This window comes from Solea solea, chromosome 11 (assembly GCF_958295425.1).
Source record: "Solea solea chromosome 11, fSolSol10.1, whole genome shotgun sequence".
Classification (NCBI taxonomy): domain Eukaryota; kingdom Metazoa; phylum Chordata; class Actinopteri; order Pleuronectiformes; family Soleidae; genus Solea; species Solea solea.
The window spans coordinates 16289527-16295012 of NC_081144.1; positions in this window are offsets into that span (position 1 = coordinate 16289527).

The following is a 5486-nucleotide window of genomic DNA, read 5'->3' on the forward strand; positions in this document are numbered from 1 at the left end:
ATTCATTGATTAATCAATCAATCAAAAAATGATTGACTATAAGATACTTCTTCATTTCCAATTTTACTGGTTTTCAAACAAAACAAAACAAAATCCAGGAGGCATGCATGCATAGAGACACAGATATACTAGGTAACCATGTATATGTGTTATGCAATAATCTACATATTAATATGATGACACCCTAGTTAAGGCCCTTATTGCAACGACTGTTAAAGTGTTGTATAAATTGATGCTTTCATAGAAATAAAACACAATAAGGGAACACAGATAAGAGGGAACAAAAAGGACAAAAATAAGTTTTCCTCTGAAGTTTTGCAAACTGATTCATATATCATCCAATTCCCTAATTAATCCATGTATATTTAGTCATCACAACACTGCAGGTGATCCAGAATTGCCTAACCTTGTTAACTCAGGACAAAGCAAACTAATGAATTCCTCTGTAGATTATCACAGATGATGCTCCTCTGTGGGCTGATAAACCTCTTGACTCAGTGAGAGGAGGAAAACTCACATACTCAATTACTGCTCAGCAGTGGATCTAAATTGATTATGATGAGAATGAGTGCTGAGTCGGCAGCTAACATTTCATGACGGTGCAGTTAAAAAGAGCTGCGAGTGGAGTGTGCTGTAAAAGGGTCTTGTGTAGCAGTCGTAGAGTAGAAAGTGTGTGTGTGTGTGTGTGACAGAGGGTGAGATCAGGTTTATGGTCAAAGCATTGTTTAGGTTTTAGGTTTAACTGTATATACAGTGCTGATGATTTGTGTTAAACTTGGTGCTTACCTTTGTTTGTTGATGACTTCACTGACTGACATGTCTCAGGTATAGTTTCAGATCACTGTACCGGCAACAATACTCAGTCTGTCCAATGTATTATTATGGCTAAGCATCCATCTTCTACCGCTTTATCCTGCACAGGAGGGTCACGAGGGGGGCTGTGCCAATCTCAGCTGACATAGGGCGATAGGCAGGGTACACCCTGGAGAGTTCACCAGTCCATCACAGGGCCACACATAGAGACAAACAACCATTCAACCGTTCACTCTCACTTTCACACCTATGGTCAATTTAGAGTGTCCCCATATTGCATGAACCCAGAGCAAACCCACGCACACACGGGGAGAACATGCAAGCTCCATGCACAAAGGCCCTTGTTCCAACCAAGGCTCAAACCCAGGTCTTCTTACTGCAAAGGCAAGAGTGCTAACCACTACACCAGAATTAATCAAAATTTCAATAAAATCGCAATATGGCCGAAAGCAATTTTCAAATCGCAAGCAGCACAATATTTGTGAAAGCCCATATGAGTGTGGAAGTAACATTTTAGATTAAATATTGTCCTAACCTGTACACCATATTTTACAGACAGAAGACAACATTTTTGTTTCACACAGATCTGCACACACAGAGTTATTATTTGAAATATGTCTTTCAATGAAAGTGAGAACAATTATGTAAAAATTACCATTCCCTCGAATATCACGAATTATATGCTATCGCAATTTCAGTCAAAATAATAATGGCCCTGAATAATCATTTCTGACAGCACACGACGTTATGTTCACCGACTCGTCAGAGTCTAATGTTTGTTTCTAGTGTCTAGACTTTTTATTTTTATTGTTAAACAAGAACAATATCTATTGGAAAAGGTTGTCACAAATAGTTATATACATGGACTTCCTGCCACAATTGTGTTCTGGAGGACAGCATAAACACTAAATACAATGTGTGAGTGTGTGCTTGAAGTTTAAATCATTGTTGGAAATGTTAAGGATAATCTAAATATACAAGTTGGCAGAATGTGTAAGCTTTTTATTTATTTCAGTGTGGACTAAATATTTAAATAATTAGATGTTGTGAACATCAATAACATCTTCTGGTATCTTTTATTTACTGACATTTTCCTTTTAACGTTTTTTTCCGCCCACTTCACACACTGCATGTGTTTTTCTTGTTTTTTTTTTTTTTTTTTAATTCCATCACTGTGGCATTTCTCTTTTTCAACTACGCTAAACATCTGAGAATGCAAAGGACACAGACGGTAGGGTGCTGTAGCTACTTTTGCAAAATTTCCATTGAGTGTAATGTTTTATGATATACTGTGTGTTGTTTAACACAACAAACTACCACCAAGTCCTACAATGGGGTGATACAGCCCCATGGACTGCAGGTAAATACACCAACACAGCTAATGTTGACAACGTTGTAAAATAATGTTTTTAAGCAGACAATTCATGGTTACTTTAAAGCCTGAAGTCATGACTTTAGGTTATTGAAGAGGAAAGGTAAAGTTTTCTATTTGTGTCTTTCCATTTGTTAGTTTATGTCATACAGTTGATGCACACACTAAGTTACAAATGACATGTTGTAAAAAAGCAAGCAGTAGAAAAGTAGGTGTGGCAGTAATGTATTTTTATATTATAAATGAGGTCCTCAGAGATGTTGACCTCATGCTTCATGAGCACAAGATCAGCTCGACACTTTCTACCAAAGCCCACCACAAAACCCAGTGGGGGGAAGCTTGGCACACACTTTTAGTCCACTCACAAATGCTTTTCACTTTTAATGTTACCAAGACAAACCATACGATAGCCTGTCATGCTTATGTAGCTGGGTGGAGGCTGAAGGTACATTGTATGAGGAAAAATATTATTTCCTAATCCCTAACTAAGCAAACAAATGAAAATGTCATATCATATTTGATTTCACACTCCACATAAACACCTATTTATGATTGTCACAGTAACGATATAACTGCTGAAATTAAGGTCTGTTTTAATTTTCACCTCAGAGCATACCCAGGACATTTATGATTAAAAAAGGAAAAAATAAATATGTCATGTTTTACTCCACTGCTATTTCAGAAACAAATCATCAAAGACACTTTAGATCTGCTGAAATACATGATGAGAATTGTATATTGGATAAATTACCCTCAGCCAGCTTTCTGGAGGTAAGACTGCTGCCACCTAGTGTTTAGATCACCTAACAGCAATATGTTTGTTGCCCTGCACCTGTGACAATAATAATGTAATTCTCTTATAAATTTTCAAATTATTTGTATATACACTTATGTATGAAAAACTAACTCTTATTATTCTTACAGTATGGCATTTTGTAAACAGTTACATAGTAATTTGTTCATTTAAATGTCAAAACAACTTCTCACATTTACCTTTTTATAGCAACTCATTTTGCGACATCAATTTTTTATGGTGTGTAAGCATGATTCAAAACATTTAAATTCAATTTAAATCTCTTGTTGATAGAACTTGCTGACAAACGTGTCAAATTATGTTGTTCTGTGATGGATTGGACTTTGGTAAACTTTGCTGCTCAGCCAGAATGTGCTGAGATGGACAGACATCATTAAATGGACGCATGGTCAGGGCACCAGGATATTAACTCATTTCTACTGTGAGCACTTTAACCATAAAAGAGATGAAAGCAATTTGGCAAGTATTTGTTGAATTTAAAACATACGATAAGTATGAAATTGTCCTACATTTGCTATTCCTACCCACACTTTTTGTCTGTCTGACGTTAAAACATTGAATTTATCTACATTAAATACTATTAGTTTAACTGTTTAATCGTTTATACAAACATTAGATTGTACAGAATATGTGATACACCGTAAGACAACAAGAGAAAATACTAAAGTTGTAATGATGAAATAAATCACAAATGAATTTCCTTTTATGGCAAATAAAGGCAACAATTATAGCAACAGGAAAAAACTCAAATACTACAAGAAAAATCTTTCTGCACTGTCCCTCATTTACCTTAGAAAAACAAAACATCAACCATGTCATTTTGTCCACATATTTTCATCCAAGTCAAAAATAATTCTTGGAAAGATATGGTTATCCTCATATTTTTGTGCTTGGGACAATGTTTTTCACTTTCATTAAAACTACGCATGAAGAGGAATGAAAACATCACTCATCATTCTGAACAGTTGTATGATGTGCTGACATGAAATGAACTGTCATCTCAAATGCTGATGGTAATTTATGTTCAGTGAACAAAGCATCGTGGATTTATGTGTATTGTATCCAAGCAACTGAAAGAAAGTGGTGGAGTTTTTAAAAAAAATTGCATTTTCGTCATTGTTCTAAATTTGTTGCTGATGTTTTGAAAGAAAGGTATAGGTTCTTAGAATGTTGTGAAACTAGTGCCGAAGTGAAAAGAAAACAGTTTAGTGAATTAAGCAGCATTTAACAAATTTTCTTAGAGTAAAAATGTGTAATGTAATAAAACAGTAACTTATATTTAATTAATCATTCAATGCTGATTATAGGAATATAAGAAAAATTGGTCTGCCTCTAATTTTGAATGCAGGATTTTCCTTGAGTAGATTAGATTACATCAGGTTAGATTAGATCCCACACCAGGAAGCAGCAAAATGGTAATAGGTAAACAACCAACTTTTGCATTTTAAAAAAAGCACATGTAACAGCATATGTATAAAACTGTATAAACCTACATAAGTAATATAATAATGAATAAAGGATCTATTTACTAAGATTAGATTAGATAGATTAGATTAGTTCAATTGATTTATTACAGCTGGTGGCTATAGTACAACATATGAACAGGTCAGGATAAGCAACATAAATATGTAAACTGGTAATAATATAAGTGTATAAATTCAAAATGGAAATGGTACTAGCAATACAAAGATAAAGAGTATAACATATGAGAAAAAAGTGGAAGTAGCATGAAAAGGTTCATGTGTGGAATAAACTATTTATTGTAAACTGACTGTTACAGTGAGGAGTTATAGGAGTCAGTTAAAGCAGTCTCTTTGCTGCCGCTGCTGCTGAAGTCTGGTGCGTCGGTTATTTTCTTTGAAGGGGGCGCCGTTTTCTCCGCAGAGCTGCCACCGTCGCCGCTGCCCCGCGCCCCGGCCACGTGACGAGGCGAAGCGGCCGCTCCTCTCCTCTTGTGGTTCTAGTTCCTTCCTATGGTTCAATGAGCGCGGTGTGGCCCCACCCCGTCTCTCTTACGCTGTCTGTCTACACTAGTGTGTCCTCAAAAAAGTGAGATATTCTTCTCAGAGAGAGAAAACCATAGAAATAAAAGTAATAACAACAACAACAATAATAATAATAACCTCCAATAATTCCTGTCTTTCATCTTCCACAACGACCAGCCCTGTGTCTTGTTTTATGAATGCACATATGAGGTCAAACCTCTTCACTAATGAATATTTGGACATACAGTATGTTTGAATGTGGACTATATTCACTGGCGTTTGTTTTATCACCAGCACATACATTTGGATACATTTTGTGAGGGATTCTTTCTCTTTTTACTTTACTTATTAACTCTTTATTTTTGTTTTTATTTCTAATCTAATCTAATGAAGGCAGATCCATGTGCCGGTGCGCAGTTTTTGGAGGCTCAGTGATGATGTGAGAGTCTGATAACCAACACATTTGAGCAACAAAAGGGAGAGAGGGAGGGAGGGAGAGAAA